A 21,759-nucleotide genomic window follows, 5' to 3' on the forward strand; every position below is an offset into this window, starting at 1 on the left:
AAATGTATGGCTGCATTTTATAGCTGTAATTTCCAACCTAGAAGCTTCCATTTTGCTGCTTTGATTACCCTAAGATTATCTGGAGCGTACAGGGATTGTTTCATTTTATGGCCTTAAAAGAGAGCCACTATATTCATGTGAAAGAAGACATGGTCTAATAGGTAAGAGATACTTTACAATTATAGGTAAAATGTTTTGCTTTCTTTGTATAAAGGTCACAGATGGCTTTGTACCTTAGTTCTTAATTCAGAAACTCAGGAGCTGCTGTAAACTACCTTTTAATTTTGTGGCTGAAAAGTATTCAGAAGTAAGATAGTGTTAGAAGAGCATGATTTTCATTCCAGATCAATTTCTTATTTTAAAAATATTTTTAAATTGTATAAAATCATTGCTGAGAAATGCAGTTTCCAGTGTGGAATATGCAATTTTAGGATATGTTCTTTCTGATTTGGGACTGACGCCATTATTTAGAATAGTGATGACTCATGTCTAGGACTGAAATCTGTTTTTCATGGGTTTATACATTTTTCCCCTTGAATTGCACCAAAAATGGTTTTTTAATTGGCTTTAACTCATGCCCAATAAATTGGACGAAAATTGATTGCCGCAGTCATGTTTGGTTTAAAATTATTCAAGACTGCACCATGAGTCAAATGAGTGAGGGCAGAGGCATTTTATGTCTTCTATTTATGACAAATAACTTCTTTTCCAAAATGGTCATACTTTATATATAAAAGTTAATATATATTCACATTTTATAAAGCTTAAAAGATAATAACAGGTCCACATTAAAAACACACACATCATGTTAAAAAATAAAATTCTCTTGTTTTGGTACTGTTCCTTAGTACCTTCTTTTTCACTTCTGTCAATACAAGTTTATTCATAGTATTCCTTTAAAAATAAATAATGCCTGCACAAAGTTCTTGTTGGATTCATGGTCACAATGTTAGATAAATGAGGCTGTTTGGACTGTCCCATCCTATAGGGCTGAGATAGTGAAGAGTGATTTTAGAGACAAAAATTAAACAATATGAAAATTGAATTAACTCAGGTAACTGTCTAGGGCACTGAAATAGCAATTCACTAAATGGTACCTGTCAGGAAGCCAGTTATTGTTCAATCTCATTATAATTCTTTACTGTATTACAGTTTTCATTTATTTATTTGCCATAGAAATTTAAGGGCTTTCCTAGTTGGAAATAAAGGTTCATTTTATGAGATTCTTCAGCAACTGCAAGAAAGAATAGAATAGGGAAAAAGAAATATTTAATTAAATGAAAGAACATCCCTTGGTCATAGGCAGTGAGTGAAGAAAATAGTTGTTCCTGTGTGCAATTCATACTGGGGCAATTATAATTGGACAAGATAGTTATGCCTGATATTGTATTATTCTTAGAAACTGGTAGAGCAATTTCTGAAATTTTTTTCATTTTGTTCTATTATATTTAGTTTTCATATACATTAAATCTCAGGATTTGTCTTTTATAAATTACTGTGTTTAAACTATAAAGCTCCAGAGCTGTTAATGTGTCCTTCTCTAAATCTACATTGTCTTTGAAGAGGTCACCAGTCCTCATGACCCCGTATCGACATCCTCGTGGCTACAAGGCTGAAACGAGCTCTGGAGCTGTAGAGATTTTTTTTTCCTTCTCAAAACTCAAAACTACCTGTTTTTCTGATTTGTTTAAAAAAAAAAAAAAAACCAACTCAGAATTTTTACAAGCTCAATAATGCAGAAAATGTTAAAAAAACTAGAAGTCCAAAAAAAACAAACTAAAAGTCCAACTCCTATTACCTCTAAATAGGCACTGTTTAATATTCTAGTGACCATCCTTTACATGATATTTAATACTTTCAACAATATTTCATGAAAATCATTGTATATCATCAGTCACCAATATATACTATCCTTGTAAATTATTAACTGTTTCCTCTATGGTTATGGAGTAAACATCTGAACATTAAAATTTACATAAGCTAAATACTTTTATTTTTTGGCCTTGCCTTGCGGCTTGTGGGATATTAGTTCCTCAACCAGGGATCAAACTTGCAACCTTGACAGTGAAAACATGCAGCCCTAACCACTGGACTGCCAGGGAATTCCCAGAAAAAGCTAAATACTTAAAATTTCTTCAGCTCCCCTGAAATTGCCAGTGGTTAGGACCTCCTAGGACATATTATGTAATAGTTCTCAAAATTTTATTGCATTTGACCTGAATTGTAGAAGCAAATCATCCAATTATCACTTTTATCTCTTTTTCATTTGTCAGCAGTAGGTAGCATGGCAAGACAGGAGTATAATTATTTTCATAATAAAAAGTAGAGTTTTGTTTGTGTCTGGTAACTGTAATATCTATTTTCCTTATGCCTTTGTTTTCTTGCAAGTATTAAGTTCTGCTTTGTTTCTTTAGAGTTACTGAATTTTATATCTGGAAAGTACCTTACAGGTCATCTACTAAATAGTGGTTTAGGACTTGGACCATTCAAATGGACTACTGAAGGTCAAATCCCAGCTCTGTCAACTTCGAGTTGTGTGATCTTGGGCAAATTACTTAACTTCCTCAGTTACCTCATCTTTAAAATGATAGGATTATTGTGAGGGTTAAATGGTTTAATGAACATAAAGCATCAGAAACTTTCCAGGTGTGTAGTGGTTGCAGACAACACAAGAGATGCGGGTTTGATCCCTGGGTGAGGAAGATCCCCTGGAGTAGGAAGTGGCAACCCACTCCAGTATTCTTGCTTGGAAAATTCTTTGGACAGAGAAGCCTGGCGGGCTACAGTCCATGGGATCGCAAAGAATCTGACATGACTGAGCATGTCACATCAAAGCATCAGAATGCTGCCTAGCACATGGTATATACTTAATACTTGTTACCTATTATTGTTATTTTTGTTAATCCAGTCTGCTCCTAGGAGTCATGAGGTTTAGTCAGAGGGACTTGCTGAAGGGAATCAGCTAGTTAGTGGGAGAAGTAATACTCAGACTCATGTTTCCTTTCTTCAAACCTAGGAATCCTAGCCAATGCATCCTTCCCGAGCATTGTTTGTAAACTCTCTTAAGCACAAAGGTGTTTTAGGGGCATCCACAGGACTTCCCTGGGGCTCAGACAGTAACGCGTCTGTCTACAATTCGGGAGACCCAGATTCGATCCCTGGGTCGGGAAGATCCCCTGGAGAAGGAAATGGCAACCCACTCCAGTACTACTGCCTAGAAAATCCCATGGATGGAGGAGCCTGGTAGGCTACAGTCCATGGGGTCGCAAAGAGTCAGATATGACTGGACTGAGCAACTTCACTTTCACTCTCACAGATAATTAGGCTACCACATGATTGGCTCTGATTACTGATTTCTCTTCCTCATAGCTTTCTTGGTTTTTTTTGGCTCAAAAGTATTATTTGTTTAGAACGTTATCACTTTCCTAACATCTGCTATAAATATTTTGGCCATTAAAACATTTTCATTATTATCAGTGTAAATCCTTCTTTTATATATATATCAGTCTTCCCCACATTTCTGTCCCTTGACCTTGCCACCTCATTCCAGGGAGTCCTTAGAGTTTTAGACAAAAACCTTCTTCATTCTCCTTCTGTCTTGATTCTGATCCCTGTAGCTTTGAGTTTCTTCCTGTTTGGCATGTCCAAAATTTGCACTTGTCAATATATATATATACACCTTGTATCTAGTAGTTTTATGTCAGTATTCTGCTCTGCTGGCTGTCTATGATGTGAGGCCACAAAACCTAACCAACCTGGTAATTCTGTTGCTCTGCAGCCCACTTCCTTCATGACAGTCGGCCTAGTCTTCTCATTTCTCAATCTCGTTTGCTCTGAACATACGCAGACACACTCATATACACACAAACATGCCCCTGCAATAAAGTAGATTTATATTAAGTTCTTTTAAAACTAAAGAGTAAAACACCATAATATATTTCATATTTTCCTCTTTTATGAAAACCTTGTAAAGAGGCTCAAATTTTTCTGCATCCTTTTGATATGACTAATATGGAGATGCACCTTTAGTAATAATAACATCTAGGAAATACTAGTATTCTACAAAACAGTGCTTCTTGAGTTAAACAATAAGCCCTGACAAAAGAGAGACTTTTTTTTTATTGTTTGCACAAGAAATTGAGAAATATCAGCAAGAGAAAAAAAGAAATTTCACAGTAAATTGTTTCAAAATAATTCAAGGAAATGTCTGTTTGTTACTCAGACAATGTAAGCAGTCTGAAACACTGTTCATTTATGTTTTATCTTCCAACTCATGTTTACAAAAACTGACATTTCAAACAACCTATTCTCTAATTTGTCATCCTGGAATGACAGTGGCCAAAGATACCAAACATTATTTTCCATTACAACAGTACTTTCAGTCTTTAAGATGCATAGACCTGTGCTCAATCAGAGAAATAGATTTTCCATTGAGTCACATCAACATGAAGGGTTAAAAGGGGTTGATGTGAAATGGTGGTGAAGAGTAACTCTGGCTATTCTCTGTGTGTGTGTGCTTTTGTTTACTCTTGGTGGTAATTATACTTTCTGGTAGAAGTCTGGCAGTCACATGGTTGGACTTGATTTTGAGTGGGTCAGTCCTATCAAATTATAAGATACATTTAGGCTATAGAGAGATGCCTGTTGAAGTTTAAAGAACAGTAAGTTTGTTTTTCCATTGTAACCTATGAACTTAGACATAAAAAAGTTTAAGTTTCATTCTTTTTTTTCAGGCTGCAAAATTTGGTTTCCTTTTGTTCTGCTTACTCACTGAAAGTCCACATCTGTAGCTACATCTGTATCAGTCCATGGCAAAGTAAGCCCAGGAGGGAACTGCACAACCAGAAGCCATAGGCAAGATTTAGTATTCATTTGACATCCTATATTTTACAATGTCAAGTGGACATTATGGCTCCATTTTGTTTCATTCAAAACAAACAAACTATTATAAAAAGCATAGTCTCCTGTGCCCTTTATAGAGTCTACCTCTGTGTTCCTTTGGATATTTATTTTGATAGATTTTTCAAGCACAGACAACGTAAGAAATACAAAACTAGAGCAGAAAGTACTGTTCACCTATGTAAATGGAATAAATATAATAGCCTATAAAAATATATGTGGAGAGAGGGAATGAGCCTGGGGAGAGGCAAGTGATAAGGAGGTGGAAAGTGATTTCTTTCAAGGCCGTAAATGACAGGTAACTTCTAGAAATCTTGCTGTAAAGGTAACAAGAATGGTAAATAAGAATGAATGATGTATATATATATATATTGTGTGTTAGTCACTCAGTCTTGTCTGCCTCTGCGACCCCATGGAGTATAGACCGTCAGGTTCCTCTGTTCATGGGATTCTCCAGGCAAGAATACACAGAGTGAGTTGCCATTCCCTTCTCTAGGGGATCTTCCTGACCCAGGGATCGAACCCAGGTCTCCCACAGTGCAGGCAGATTCTTTACCATCTGAGCCACCAGGGAAGCATATATATAGTATATATATATATGTATAGTATACTATACATATATACTATACATATATATATTATACATATACATGTGTACATATATATACTTGAATAATAAAAGCTTCTCAGCACAAAATGAAAATATTTTGATTTGGTTAGACTGTGATAGTACATACATGACTCATCTTGATTTCCGTGAGTATTTAACTGAATTATAACCTGTACTTAATGCCAAACACTAACATTGGTAGCCTAACTAAAGGAACAATGGTTGCAATTAATGCCAAAGAGAGTAACACATTGCAGAAAGAATGATATTCAGGAAACCTATTTTGTATTCCTATTAATCTTAGAAATGTTACCTAAATTCCTCGTGCCTCTGTTGTGCCCTTGAAAATGAGAAATAATTTATGTCCTTCCTTACCTCCTGAGTTACAATGATAAATATGTAAAAGTACATTGAGCTTTTTGTGATAAAAGTTACTATAAAAATCTAAGGTGTTTTTATTATTATATCAATCAAATGGGATCTCAGACTAAGTTCCTTTTTGAAGACCCACAACTTTTTTAAGGATGAGTCATGAAATTGTATTGGGAAATATATTGAAGCTACCTCACAGGGGAGACAGAAGATTTTATGCCTTATGCAAGCCTTTTAAACTTGGTTACAATTAGAAATGTAAGAAGCTATTTATCATAAGATACATCAGGAAATTAATGAGAACAAATGAAAATGTTTAAGAGACAGTATATAAACACAGGAATTCTAATTCTGGCTTCATCAAATAAATGTGCTAAGTCACCATTTTGTTCCATAATCTTAGTTACCTTGTATGGACTACTTCCTCCATGCCAGGAAGTCTGAGTACTTCACACTTATGGCTTCATTTAACCTTACAGTGATCCTAAATTAAACAATATCGTTACCATTTTATAGATCAGAAAATCAAGGCTTAAATGAGATAAAATAACTTATCCAAGACCCAATAGTAGTGGAGTCAGGTTCAGATCCAGATGTAGCTGAAGTGAAAACCCAAGCTCTTAAAATTTTCAAAACTGTAGCTCCTAATAAAGCAACATATCAATTTCTATTTAAAGGAGTAATCTTCAGACAAACCATACTATTAAAAAACTTATGAGATATTATATAAATATAGGCACTTAAAAGATGCTTAAAGCAAACTGAAATGGGTCTTTTGTCAAAGATTCAGGAATAGTTAGAAATAGGAAATGATTATGTACTGCTCATCTGACCTTCACCTGAAGATAAATGTTATATCTGGAAAGATACAATTAGTTGTCTTTTTTATAATAAAATTATAATCAGTTTTAAATAAAAATATTTTAACTTTTAGATATTTCCAAACCCTCCACTATTTTGCCTTTATACATCATAGAGACTGTTTACCTTAAAAATCTGTGATCCTATTTCCCACAGAGAATAATTAAAATGGGGAATCATTTTAAAAATAAATTTTGCACTTAAAATTTTTAAATTATTTTTTATCATTCCTAATGTATTGCTATGCTTTTAGAAACTATATATCATTTGTGACAAAAATTAGACAGGAGTGATCTTTATAATAATTTCATGCTAAAATACTTTTCTGTTCAATAAATTTTTCTTTTTAAAATTATCTTTTCATTTTGAAATATTATAATTTATTTGTAAAATATATTTGTCTCACATTTCAAACTTATAATGCATCTTTTAAACCTTATGTAAATTATCATCTTTAAAAAGTCCTACTTGTAGTGACAAAGAATAGGTTAAACAGTTCTTTGTATGCATATTTTTAATTTACTTAAGAAAGCTAAAAATAAAACCCATAGCTTAAGAGACTCATTAAAGCTGGCAATTCAAATTTGTTTGACTATTTGTAACAAGCAGGAAAATGTCTCATTATCACAAAATAATACAATATCGCCTAAAAGTCTGGAATTCATTAAAAATATTTCTTAAAATGTGTATATAGCCGTCATTATTTAAACTAATACCATAACATTATGGAAAGTGGTGTTATGGAAGGGAGAAATTACTTAACATAAACTTAGATTTCTCTGTCATGGAAGAACACTTGCAGCACTCATTCATTTGTGTGCTTGAATATTTTTAATACCTCTTGGTATTACAAGGCATGAAGGATTTTTGCAAAAAATGTTGAACAGAAACATGTTTGAGATTCCATGACTTATATTTATTTGCTTACTTCCCTATGAGTAATCAAATGGCAATTTCAAAGTTTAAAAATTGTTTTTTAATATATCTAAGTAGTTCAATAACTGGAAACATACACTACTATCTTAAATTTTTTCTCGTCATTTTTCTTGACAAATTTATTTTCAATTCTTTCTCACCCCACTGTGATTTATGCAGCCTTTATATTGTCAATTAAGTGCACTCTGACATTGATCAAAGTTTTGGAGTTACACAAAGTAAAAACTGATCGATTTTCTAAAACTGTGTTAACCATGTCTTATCAGCTTAAGGTATCTTTTAAGAAAGGTTGCTAAAACTTGAAATATAAATGCTGCCTGGAAAATGCACTTTGTCCTCTCATACACACTCAAGAATGCACACCAGTGAATTTGCAAACTATTCAACAAAATAGAGAACAAGATACAGTGCAGAGTCATCAGTGAGTCAAGAAAACAAGGTCACTGGCTATATTCTGGTTCTTTTACATTTTAAACTTTTTGCCAAACATTTATTTAAATAATGCATAGAATTTCATGTCCCATATCCATAAAAGCAGAAGTGTGTAGATGTAAAGTGTGCTGAGAGAATCAGGTGATGTCAAAATACATATGTGGAATTTCTTGAGTTTCCCGAAATAACCCATAGTGATTATCTGAGTAAAGGGGGTGGGGTGGATGAGATAGAACTCTCATTCTTGTAAGAAGCTAAAGCAGATTCGTTTCTGTGGTTGACGACTTCTTTGGCTATTCTAAAAGCCACCCTGGAATCTCTCCTGTGGCTTCTTTGGCTATTCTAAAAGCCACCCTGGAATCTCTCCTGTGGCCCCATCACTTCAACAAAAAGGTCAGGTTTACCTCCGTTTATGGTACATACACTCCTCTGTATCTGGTTAATCTACTTTTCTTACAACAAAAGGAAAATTTTAGAGCCCATTTGGAATCTGTTTCTAATACTGGAGTCAGAGAGCTTCCTCTGTCCTATGCTCTGAAAAAGACGGAATTCTGTTTTTTAAATCTGATTAGTTTAAGTTGGCCCTTAATCTCTATTTACACCAAACTTCACACAACTTTATTTTGTTCTAATTATTTCTACATCGTAACTATGACTAGGAATCATGACTAAGATGTTGTGTCCCTTTGCAACTTTTCCTTACAGCTTCCTCTCCCCAAATAATTTTTAAAACCGGTAGACTTCTCTCACCGCTCCCCTCCCCCCATTAAAAAAAAAGATCCCGTTCCGGGCGCCCCCTCTCTGCCTGCCGAAAGCATTTTAATGACAGTTTACTTTAGCGGTCTATCAGCCGACTGCTGCCTCTGCCACCTGAATTTCAATTTCTTAATTTACAGCCCAGATAAAACAGAATGGAGCAGGATCTGGACTGCTCTCTACATTGGGTTGGCCTTATCAAGCGTGAAGTTTGGCGCATTGCAAACGTATTCAAGTGATTATCTGTTGAGGACCTCTCGAGCCATCTCCATCTCTGCAGCGGGCTGATAAGACAGCTGTTTCTCTAGCCGCTGTCTCCCCGGGCCTCAGTCTTCTTCTGGTACAAACTCTGCCTTTGTCACCGGGCTCCGGTGCGGTCACTTGCTCTATGGGGCAAGGGTTTGATCTGAACACACGTGGGGGAAAAGTGGGAGTGTGTGAGACAGCAGAGGAGAGGGGAAATAGGAGGGGGAGAGCAAGGAGAGCGAGATAGAGGGGAGGAGGGAAAGAAGGTAAGGGATCGAGGGAGGTGGGGGCAGGGCTGCGTGCCGAGCAGCGTTGATATCTCTGATTGACTGGTTGCTCAGCCCGGCTTTATTATTTCAAATTAGACGTGCATCGCACACAAGTGGAAACATAAATCTTGAATATAAGAAAGAGTCTCCGAGCCTCGGAAGCAGAAAAACCGCTTCTTCCCAGGTCCCGGCAAAGGGACCGGCGAAAAGACTGATTGCCACCAGCTAAGACAGATGGTTTCCTTTAACTTTGCAAACTGCTATTTTTAATTACTTGTATTAATTTTGCATGAGATGTATCGGCTCTAGGAGGAAGCTTAGAGCAGGCTGTTAGCACCTCTGGAAGAAATGGACACGAAGCTCTGATTTGCCCTTTCTCACCTCCCGTTTTTCTTACTTCACCCTCCCTGGTCGCCTAGATCACCCTTTGCATGCTCAGGAAAGACGTGAGTTTATCTTGCTAAAAGTTGGTCCCAAGTAAAATAGAGGAGGGAAAAAAAAAAAAAACAAAAACATGAGGGCATTTGTAGGAGCGTTTACATAAATGATCGTTGATCCGAAGCTGCAAATAAATTTTCTGAGACACTCTGGGGCACGTGCAACAGATTTTAGCCTGAATATCCGCTGGCAAATGATCTAAAGCAGAATGAACCTCATGCAAATTTTGCCGAGAAAAAAAAAAGCGATGGTGGTGGGGAGGAAGAAAAATATAGGCTGATTTTAAAATTTTACCGATACACTACATTACGTTTAATTTAAAAAATTAGACAATTCATGTGTCTTTAAGTGTAAACAGTAACCTCAGAATTTAGGGTCAATTCTTGCTGAAGTGTTCCCTTTAGCCTTTTCCATTAAACAGGAGTTTTTAGACAAAATTAAAGAGAAAGTAAAGGATGTCTGTGATCCTGCTCACTGCCATCTCTGGCACAGTCCCTAATGGAAAGTGTTTGCAATGTAAAGGGTTCCTTGCAAAATAGTCTCCGAGGTCACTCACCTTCTGATAGAAGGCTTTGCCCCTTTGCCAGGCGATGGAGGGAGCTGGGGGAAGAATTGGGGGAGGGGAGAGAGGGTTTGACGGGTAGACGTTTTTGTTGCGATTCCTCTGGGAATTTCGAGGATTAAAAACTCTGGAGTAGGTTTAGTAGACTTTTTGATGACTACCTGGATTTGCATTTATTTTGTATGAACACATTGATGACTGGCAGGCTCACTGGGGGAAGTGTCTGAAAGGAGGAGAGTGGAGTGTGCACAGCCTGTTCGGGGCACTTAACCTTCCTGGCGGTTTGTCACTATGGCCGAGTCCTAGCAGAAGCAAGCCTATTCAAAATAAACGTGTTTCTATGGACAGGCGAGCCTCTTCCTTAAAGTCTGTAGACATGAAATTTCCCCCCAAATTGCAGTTTCCGTGTCTCACTGGGAGGGACAGAAAACTCTATTAAGCTTTGCAAACCTGTAGTCAGGCTGGCTCGACTTGTCTCTGTCCATGGTGCTAATTCCCGCCTCATTCTTTTGCCCCGCTGCCATGTTCTAAATTCAAGTAGCATCAGTTTTTTCGACAACTTTTCTTCCCCCCTGTTTTCTAAACCGTGCAAGTAAAGTTGACATACTTCTTTAGGAAGGATAAATAAAATAGTAATCATCAAGCTATATATTTCTCACGCAGGCAGTAAACTGTCACAGTTTCAACATTATGAACCACAGACACTCCCCTCCCTCATCCCAAACAGCCCAACAAATTAACACAGACAAATATTTTTACTTATCTGAGAGGGTATGATGTTTGAAATCACCTTAAGCCAAACATTGTAAACTCATTTAAATAGCTTAACTGCTTTATTTGCTTAAAAAATGTTACAATTGTAATTTACAGTCACCTTTATCATAAATCCTGAAAGTATTTTAGAGGATGCTAAAATAGAGGATACTATTTCTCCTCAGATCTAATATAAGGGGGTTATTTATCATAAAAAAATGGCCACAATAGCTTATGAATATTCCTGTGAATGACTGTTCCTCTATAAAGATATTTTGTAAAAGAATCAATTGAATTCATTATTTTTTCCTGCTTTGAGAACCATTCATTTTGCAGCTTTCTCTATGTCAAACTTTTTTTTCCAAACTCTCAATGACTCCCTATACCTTTCCTTCTCTGCTGCAGTTTAAAATAATATTAAGTACTTTGAAGATATATCAGAGCTAACAAGACAATCATAATTCAAATGCTTTTCTAGTGCAAGATCAGATGCTCTGGATAATTCTTTACCCAACTATGAATGAAGAGGGATTGATTATAGGTGCTTAATGTACAATGTGAGGTTTATACCTGGTCTTTATTAATTGCAAGATAGAGTATATTAATATTTCAGTCTATAACAGTATGAATTTCAAAGTGAAATCTACATCTAGATATCATTTGTTTTAGAGTGATTGTATTCCATTTTTTATTTTTAAAAGTTGGAAAACTACAAGTTACTTATACTATATCCATTTAAAAGTTTTTAAATTTAAAAACATTTCTTTTATTGAGGAAGTAAACTAGTATTTTAAGATGTTTTCAATTTCTTGAATAATTTAACTCCACTTTACAGAGAAAGAAACATGTTGAAAATGACAACATTTTGAAAAATATTTGCTCCTGTGAAAAAAACTGAAAAAAGTATATATACTGAATGAGTAGAATTTAGCATTTTGCGTTTGAATGGACAAGTTTACCATTTTTCAGGTAATTTCTTTAATGACATAACACATATGCTGGATTTTCATCACTCCACACCACACCCAACTTTCCATATCCACCCTCCCCAAAATCTTGGAAAAATATACTACTGTTACCTACAAAATCTTTCTTGTGGATACAAACATCACAAAATAAACAAAGGATTAGTTTCTACAGTTAGACAAAACTTATGTAATTGTAAGTTAATGGTAAAGATTTTCTTCAGATTGCTGAAAATATTACATGATCAAATGCAACTCATTCGATATTAAGAGCATATTAACAAGGAGAAAAGACAATTTACTTCATTGGTAATTCTGACTAAACAGTATTACACTTTTACCCAACTGGCATTTATTATTTTATTTTTTGTACAGATCTAGGGGGGGAGGGAATGTTTGAAGGAAGATGACAACAAACGGAATCTTCCAGCTGTTTATTCATACATTGATTATTGTGGATGAGGTGGAGACTTTCTGTTTTTTTTCCCTTGATTTGTTGTTCCCTCCACCCCTTTACTCTCTTTCTTCAAAAAGCTTTGCTTTCTTCTTCCCCTGAGTTCCACGCAGGTCTAGAAAAGAGTTTTAAGTGAAATTATGACCCCAGGCCTGTTGTTATATAAGATGTAGGGGTGGGGATTACAGCATGATAATTATAAATGGTAGTTATATAGATTCAGGCCTTCTTTCCCAACTCCCAGTAATTTTTATCCAAGGATCTCAGATATATTATATGGGCTATATGGGAAATAAACAGGTCTTCTTTTTTTTGTCAGTAAGCATTTATCAGCACTCAAGGACACTTTCAAGGAACTATGATTTACTTCAACTTTATAGTCATTTTGCATTGTGACTATCTGTCCCTTTTCCCTCCATCCCACTCCGCCCTGCTGCCGTCTCTAACTCTTACCTGTGCCTCCTCTTTCCAGCATTCTTAAAGATAGCGGCTAGTAATAAACAAGTAAAGGAATTTCTTTTGGAAAGGAATGAGCTTCTAGGGAAGATATTACATTGTGTAAGAATTGTAAGTACTGTGTAGGAAACTGGTGCTATCTTTCAAGATTAAAAGAAGAAATTCAAGCTGAAAAAGAACCTAGGTCAAGTGGATATTGTTTCTTCTTATACATCAAGTCGATCCTGAGGACTACAGTTTCACTTGGAGGATGAAATAAATACCATGAATAAAACTCAATTTCAGCTTCCTGAATGTTATTAATATATGGAGTTTAATAAAGTAGTCTTCATCTATAAAGCAGAAGGGTTGACAGCACTTGGTCTTCTGGTTAAACTTTCTAAATCCAGATAAAGGCTCGACTGTCTTTACTGTCAGCAATACATGTGTGGTCCAAGAACTGTACCGCCAGCAAATGCAGAGGAGTGGCTTGTTCTAATTTTATATACAGCTGCTCTTTTTGAGAGTCATCATACACCTCAAAGTGAAGGACCTTAGCTCAACTCAGTACCTCTTTCCCTGGACAGGATGTTTTTCCTGTACTTTCCTATTGTAACATTTAGTGATAGGTAATGCAAACCGTGCAGCTTTATTTGAAAGCATTTCTGACTTCATTTTTTCCTAAAAAGAAGCTTAAAAAAACCCAAACAAACAGCAGCAATATGCATATATTCAAATAGAGAAACACATAAAATCGCCTACTATCTAATATAGTATACTGGAACACAAATCGAAAAAGGCATGCGTGCAAAGAATGGATGTACATTCATCCCTTTCACTCAGATCAAAGACAGGGAGCTCTCAATGACTCATACATACCGGACAGAGTTTTAATGTTATAAAGAAACATGCCACAGATGCGGCAGTGATGGCAAAGGAAATGAGTCTTTCCGAAGCAGAAAGGTTTAAGAAGAAAGGAGGTCGTGCCATATCGCAAACTCTGATAGTACAGTTCCAACCCGCCCACGTTGCTCTCTCCCCATCTCTTTTTGCTTCTTGCATTTCCCTTCGCCGCCAGTGTTAAGTGTGTACCTCTCCGCACAACTTACCTTGAAACGGGACTCCATTGAGCTCTCGAGAGTGACACAAGCACCTAGCCAATCATATCGCGCGGCCTCGCTTGGGCGGACTCAATAGAACCGCCTAGGCCAATCAGGATCCTAGGGAGATGAGCAAGTTGCGTTGTGAAGCGACCTAGCGTATACTTCCGCGCGTGCTGCTTGGGATAGGAGCCTGGCAGAGCAGCTGCACACACGGCAGTGCGGAGGCAGAGAAGGGGTTGGTGATACCGTGCTATAAATCTGTGGTCCAGTCCACCTCCCTTTTAAGACGTCCTCCCCCCTTATTTCTGTTCTCAGTTAGAGATGCAGCAGCTTACTCCTGTAGCGACCTACTAAAAAGCAACAAGGAGAAAGACATCGTCTTTTTGAAAAAACGTTCTTTCGTCTCTTTCTTTGTTCCTTCGTTTGTTTTTCTTGCCCCTTTTTGTTTAGTTAAAAGGCAATAGGAGGGTAGTCTCTCCGTCTTTTTAAACTCTCTTTTTTAAGTTTCCCCTCCCCGTTCGTATTTTTTTTTTTTTTGCCATTTCTTTTAGCGTTGGACTTTGGGGTCGAAAGCATTTCTTTTTATTTGCTTCTTTTAAGCCGAGCACAGTTTAGGTTTCGTGCTGTCTTAAGAGAACTATCCAGCAGCTTCTTGCTCATCCTTATTGGGAGAACTGCACCGTTACTTTAAAAACACACATACACAAAAACCTTAAGGGAGAAAGGTAAGTTTCGGTTTGGTTTCTTTAATCATTAGTTGCAGCGATGCGCTGGCAAACCCAGAAAACCTGTAAGTGAGCGGAATACAGAATAAGAAGTTAATTGCACATGTTTGTCTCATTTCAAAGCTACTGCTCAGCTTTTTAATTCTAGAGAGCTAGACTAAAAGACAGTGGACGCATGCTTGACGTATTGAATATTCGCAAATGTCAATGGCAAAAACTTAAGTGGTAAATGTGGCCAGTGTAGAACAGGGAGGGGTACAGTGGGAGACTAGATGTTGAGTGAGCTTCGGGATTGAGGTTGGAAGTTCATTTCGTGGGAAGAGAGGGATAACTTGGGTTTGGGGGGGGGGGGGGAATGCATGCCTCTACTTTCGCGAAGCAACCGAAGGACCGTAGAGGCTTTAGAACCATTAAGGGGAATCAGAAGCCTGGACTTGCAGATTAGACCAGCGAAAACCCCATACTTAATTGCATTAACCAGATAACATGTGCTGGGGAGATAGGATTGCCAGATGGAATTTAGATGCTGCACCAGGCAGCGAGTTGTAGTTGACTGAAAAAAAGTACATGCCGCCCGAGGGCTGGCGCTGGGGCTGGGTTGGGCTGGGTAGAAGCTGTCAAAACTCATCATTGCGAGGTATGCGGACTCGAAATCACGGTCGCCAATTATCGTGCTTCTGTTTTAAAAGAAGATAGCTAATTTAAGGCCGAATTCTTAAGCCTGTACCGGATATGAGATTCCCTTTGTTCAGAAAAGCGTAAATAAGATCCTTAGAGCTGTGTCTGTGGAGGGGCGGCTGCATGGAAGCCGAACTGTGCTGGGCGCTGGGAAGTGGATTCCAAGCCCTGTCCTTGGTCCTACGCGGCTGACTTCGCCTTCTGGGCGAGGGGGAACCCCTTAGCAGCCGACAAGGCTCGGCAGCCACCTCAGTAGCCAACTCGGCTACACAGCCCTCACTCACCCTCTTCCTTGCTGCCGCCCCCCCCCCCCCCCCCCGTTTTCTCGAATAGCTATTGTTAAACTGACGCCTGAAGAAAGATGGTTGGGGATGAGACGCTGGGCAGACTCTTGCTTCATTTTAAGTTTTGTGATTTCTCAGGGTTTAGGAGAAACCAGGGGGCTTTCTACTGCGTAAAAGAGAAGCCAGGGTAGAGGTGGGATAGGGGGAGGATGTTCGCGCTGGAAGGGTGATCTTGGGGCGAGGAGGGTGGAGGGAGCGGTGGTGGCGCTGGCTTTGCCTAAGAGAAGTTTAAATTATTGGCACGAGGGGGTGTGGGTGAGTATGTGTGCGTGAGAGCGCCCGTGTGGTGCCAGAGAGGGAGAGGATGGGGAAAACATACAAAGCCGGCTGGGGTTAATTTCCCTTTGCTCTCCTCCCCACCCACCCACCTGGTTCGAAAAGCCAGCGCTCGGCCGGCCTCCTCTGGACCCGACTCTGCCATCTCTGGGGCAGTGGGGGTTGGGGATTGCTCGGTGGCACTGCCTACCACAGGATCTCAGCGGCGAACAGGACTTCGTGTGGCCATTGTTGCTTAATTTATGCCCAGCACGTTGCCACGTACCCACCTATTTCACGTTTGTAAAGAATTAATATGAGAGCTATACAACTGTGGGAAATTGGAGGTTGGATACATTCCCCGTTTTCCATTTTCAAGTATAGGTTAGCGAAACTGATGTCGAGGCTGGGTGTTTTCTCTCCTAATTACCAACTGCAGATCTGGCTTTCTTGTGGCCCGAGTGAGAGAAATAGTCAACCATTTAGAATTTACTCTTAACACCGCTGGGCCAGGTTGGATGTCGCTATACTTTCTCGGCGAACAGGTTCTTTTCCCGCTCCTACTCATGTACAAACACTCCTGTTGGTTAAGATTCTAAACCTTCAGCCTTTCCCTACATTTATTATACCCATCCTCTGGATGTTGAGAGTGCAAGGGAAGTGGAGGTGATTTATTTCTTAGGCCTACAGTGCAATCTATAAAATGTAGTCTTAACATGGGGGGAGGGTAAAGAGTGGACATTAATAACCTAAGAAGTTATTTCCCTACCAGGAAATCAGTTCCTAAAAGCCAGGGGAAAAGGTGTGAGTGTTTGGGGGATGGAAGGATAGGAAGTCTGGGGCTTCCTTGGTAAAATGGCTTCTTAAATGGGACATCTGAAAGATTTATTAGAATCTGAACAAATAAGTCTGAAAAAAGACAAAATGCCGAGTGTTTAAATATCACCTTTTGGGGGATTAAAAAGTAACTATTTCTCTTAGTTATTGCTTGGTCTGTCCTACACCAAGTACTCCTGGGTTCCCCTTCCCTCTTTTAGCCAAGTGATTGGCAAGCCTACTTTATAAAGCTTAACCTATTCTGGAGTTCTCCAGGAAAATGCAGTGTTAGCCAAGTAGAAGCGCTTTGGAAGACTTGGGGAACTCTGTTGAGAAAGAGGACTCCCATAACTTCAAGAAGTCAGTTTCAGGAAGTAGGGTGTCCTAAGAAATTCTAAGAGTTTTAGGCTTGGATTGGCAAATTTGGTAGGCCCATTTTTGCCTGACATTTGGAAACAGGCATTCTTAGCAATCCCGCCTGCCTGGGATGGGAATATTATAATTGACTGTTTAGAGGGAGGTCAGAGAGACGCAGGCGCTTTGAGCCATTTTCCCAGGAACCCCTACAAAGTCAATTAAGGTCATTTAATTGCAAATCGTAACTGGAGTGACAACAGAAATGCTGATATAGAATCAATTGGCTCTTTCTGGTGTCCCTCGTCCGGGTCCCCCAAGTTGAGGGATGGACTGTCTCCATTTCGATCATGGCTGAGCCCCCTGCTCTACTGTGTCTGATTTAACTTCGCTCAAGAGGGCAATTTTGTCTCCCCTACCCTCGTCCTGGGTTAGAGCAGTCTTTTCCCTCTTCTCCCCCAGCCCCGCCCGTCGCGTGGGGGCGGGGAGCGCTGGCCGCCCTTAGCGGACCTTGCTGCATCAAACCCGCATCATGCCCTTGAAGCTGTAACCTCGGTCACGTTCTTGCGGCGACTCAGCCGCCCACTGCTCAGTTCCTTTCTCTTACCTCTTGCGATTACAGGTAGGTTTGACAGGTGATATTTTTAAATGTAGTTTTTTAGGGGGAAGGGTTAAAACGGAAGCTTTTGCAAAGGGGGGAAAAAAAACCACGACAGGTGCTCTCGTAATTAAACGGCTGAGCAGGTGTAAAAACGTGCTTCCGCCGCGTGGTTTGGAGTCGGTTTTGACTCCCAGCCTTGGGTTTGAGGACAGGCACAGGTTTTTCCTGAGGAAAGAGATTGAGCTGGGCGTGGGGGCGGGCCAAGGATATACAGCGATGGGACGCCCCCTCGGAGAAGAGTTGGCCGTTTCGGGGCTTCGGTGGGTGGTGTTGGAAGGATGCGGCGAGAGGCAGGCGCTAATATAGTCGAGTGCAGGATTTCCTACTTTTGCGTTTGAAGCAGAGAATAGCACCCCGCACAGGTACTCAGGGCTTATTTGAACATCAGATTCCATCTAGAAAGGCAGAGAAGGGCAGCGCCGGCAAACCTTTAGTTTTTCGCGGAGGGACCGGACCCTTCCGCTGTGAAGTAGGGAAAAAGCCCATTAGCTTTGCTTGCAAGATGTGAGTATATGTACGTATATATACTTGATACACATAATATATCAAAGTACCCCTCTCGCGAATCGCTCTGGTTGCCGGGTAGCGTCCGGAGCCTCGGGGTTTGCAAACTCGCACCTGGTATCTGACGCTTCTGGGTGCGCGACGCTTTCCGCGCTGCCCGGGGAACCTGGTCAGGGAGCCTGCTCGGAATCGGAAGCCGGGAGAGAAGGACGGGAGCGGCCGCAGTCAGACGTCTGCTCCCAGGCACCGACCCTCGGGGCGGCCGGGCAGGGCACGCGCCGGCGGCAGCAGCCGCGGCGCCGCGAACTCGCCGCCGGCCCCGCCTCCTGGCGCTCTTCCAAGCAAGCCCCTCCTCCCCGCCCCGCTACAAACGGCGGGACCGCGGCGCCCGGGCGTCACTGAGGCAGCTGCCGGCCGGTTGAGGAGGCCGGTCGCCGGCGCGCGCGGGTGGGGCGTGGGTTCTGCCGGGTTCCAGTCCGCCTTCCCGCCACCGTCAGAACTGGGGACGCCGCCGCCGCCACCGCCTCTCCGCGGAGCCCGCCCGGAGCGAATCCTCCGCGGCTGTGTGACGGCCGGCGGCGCGGGCAGTAGTCGCTGCAGCCCCGAGTCGCAGCAGGCAAGTGCAGGGGGCGGGGGGCGGGGGCGGGCACGCCTCGCCGGGCCGGGAGTCGGCTTCGGACGCCGAGGCGGAGGGCGGTGCGCGCCGCCGCGGCGCTGGGCTGCGGAGTCCGGCCTCGCCTCGGCGGGAGCCCTCGTCCGGGCTCAGGGCGGGAACGCTGGTGGGGGCGGCGGCGGTGGTGCACGGGAAGTTCCTAGAGCTCGGCCCCTGGCGGCGGGAGTCGAGGGAATTGGGCGCCTCGGGAGGTGGCACCGCCCCTCGTGTGGGCACGGGCTGGTTGGGGGCGGCGGGAGCCGAGCGGGACCAGTCGCGCCCGGCAGCGTGCACGGGCGTGGACGTGCCCGGGTACGGCCGCGTGTAGCGCGAGGAGCACTGCGCCGAGACGCAGGTGAGTGTATTGGAGGGAAAGTGGGGGCGGGGGCTTTTCTAGAAAAAGGGCAGGATTCCGGTGGTGGACTGGCACCTCCGCCTTGTGGGAGGTGGCGTGCACCGGCCACCCCGGCCGGGTGGTATCAGCTCGTGTGCCCCGTGGTCCGGCGCCCCAGCGCGCGGCCCCCGACGCTCTCGGGGCGTCTCGAGACTCGCCGCGGTCGCCCAGTGTGCGGAGGTTTGGGACCAGGGGCGCCCGGGGCAGAGCGGGGAGGCTCCTCCGGCCGCTCTCCTCCCTGGCGCCGCGTCAGGTGAGGTCGGGTGCAGCCGCGGGAGGTCGCAGCTCGAGGTCGCACCCGGGTTTGCGCGCGAGCGGTGCGCTGGGCGGGAACCGCGGGTCGGGTCGGGCGGCCGGGTGAGGCAAGCTCCCGGCTTTGGCTCGCGGCGGAGGCAGCTGCCTCTTGCTCTGCCAGCTGCGCCCCGGGGCGCGGATGTGTGAGCGTGCCCTGGTGAGACCGGTGGCGTCTCGGGCGGACCTGCCTCGCTTCACCAGCAGGTGCTCCTCCAGTGGTCGTGACAATGACCAGGAAACAGCCTTCCACGGCGTTTCCTTAAAAGCCGGCTTGTTATTCTAGAGGGCTGGAGCGCAGAACCCTGCCTCTAGATGGGAGCCACAAGCACGGAGTCGTAGTTGTCCAGTTGGTCATTTAAATAGTGTGTATTTTAAAAGATCGTCTTTACGATAAAATTTTTTATCTCATATCTTCTCTACATTTTCTAAAAATGTGAGACGAGGGTTTCTTATCGACGCTCTACTCTCCTTTTTTCTTTCCCAAAGGATGGCGTTTAACAATGCCAAACGAAATATGTCCGGCAAGGACAAAGAGCTTTTAAAAACTTAATATTTCGGTGGAGCTAGCCATAATAGTTCTATCTTCATAAAAATGTAGCTTAGTCCAGAAGTTACGGCAAATAAGTCCATTTAGGAACACTCCTAATACCATTTGGGGTGTAATTTCCCCATCCCCTTAAGTAAAATCGGTTTGTTTGAAATACTGTTCAGTTGCCCTTGAAGACAACATTGTCCACAATTGTTTCCCCCAGAGTCGTTTGAATTTTTCATTTGTGCTAAGGTCGCTTTTTTTTGCGGAAGCTGGTCTGGAGTCTCCATTTTGGTGAGCAGGCGGAAAAGGTTTCCTGGATCTACTTTCTCATCTGGACCTTTGGCTCTAGAAATGCGAGACGGACTTGCTGGAGGAACTGCAAGGTTACTGCGTTTGTTTTTGAGCTGTTCCTTATAATAGGTTTGTAGGAATGTTGATGTAACACTCTTTGGGGGCGCGGGGGAGGGCGTACATACTTAGAGAAAGTTCTCTTGGAAATGGAGGTAGAGCAATGAGGGGCCAAGAGGGTTCTGGAGAATCAGCTTTTGAAGGAACACATTACATTTAATTTTCTATGCTTCCTCTAGTTTCTTTTACTTCTTGAGAGAACATTTTTGTGTTTATGTGCTTAAAACTGGCTCCTTAATGCCCTTTTGGGTAACTTTGTGCTGCCCCCTTTCGGGGAATAAGGTTTTTTGTTTTCTCTTCAAAGACGAGTCGTAGGCGTTTAAGGCGTCCTTTCTCCCCCTCTTTAGGTATTTTCTTCTCTGTGTCTTGTTTACTCTTAGAAATTATGTCCGGTCATCTATTTAAGCTGAGCACACTCTTTCCCCACGATTCGAGAGAATTTTAGGTTTAGGATATTCTCCTAGAATCGATCAAACACCCCAAACTGGTCAATGTCCATCAGGCCTGTTATTTCCTACCGAACCTAGTTTTCCTTTTCTAGGCTCAGGATGTGTTAGTAGTTAGAGTTCCGGTTTTGGTTTGTGGTTGGTTGGTTCTGGTTAATGCTTCTTCACCAGAGAAGCGAGATCCTTCTGTCTGGTTGGGCGCTTTTAGATGAGACCCAGCTCCCAGTTGGTTACTGGAGAACAATGCTCGAAGTGGCATTTCTGCTTCCTCATTTCTTAGTCCAGCTTTTGGATTTTGTGTATAGACAGATGTTCCTGGATGAATGCTTGTTGCCCCTTTCAGCCTTTCTAGCTTTCTGTGCTTTTCATGCTAATGTGATTGCTAAAAAATAGTGTTTTACCTCCTCAAACGTTTTTTTCTCTTGTAGAAGGAAGGTCCATGTTCTCTTTAAGGACACAACAGAGCCATCCAGAATACCCCAGCTTCTAGGCTAGGGTCAACCTTTTCCTCTCTATTTGATTGGAGAGGAATCTTTCTAAAAAGTGTGATGCCTTTTAGGCCGCAGCATGGTGCAAGAGCACTACAGTGGCAAAATACTCTTTCA

General features: G+C 41.7%; 1 protein-coding gene across 17 annotated transcripts in view; it reads left to right on the forward strand.

Annotated features, from left to right (window-relative positions):
- The window catches only part of ELAVL2 (ELAV like RNA binding protein 2), a 168,739-nt gene that overhangs the window by 10,976 nt on the left and 136,004 nt on the right, over positions 1-21,759 (forward strand). For 5 of the 17 annotated variants that reach the window (XM_043891386.1, XM_043891389.1, XM_043891392.1 and 2 more), the window contains exon 1: positions 14,290-14,816. The exons of 3 other annotated variants lie outside the window; for them this stretch is intronic. The gene's annotated coding sequence lies outside the window, so the exon portion shown is untranslated. Of the gene's footprint in view, positions 1-139; positions 162-14,289; positions 14,817-17,781; positions 17,886-18,748; positions 19,045-19,174; positions 19,436-19,651; positions 19,728-21,759 lie in introns of those variants that run through there. 9 more of the 17 variants (XM_043891395.1, XM_043891396.1, XM_043891399.1 and 6 more) reach the window with 8 other exon arrangements.

The sequence above is a fragment of the Cervus elaphus genome, chromosome 29 (assembly GCF_910594005.1).
Source record: "Cervus elaphus chromosome 29, mCerEla1.1, whole genome shotgun sequence".
Lineage (NCBI taxonomy): Eukaryota > Metazoa > Chordata > Mammalia > Artiodactyla > Cervidae > Cervus > Cervus elaphus.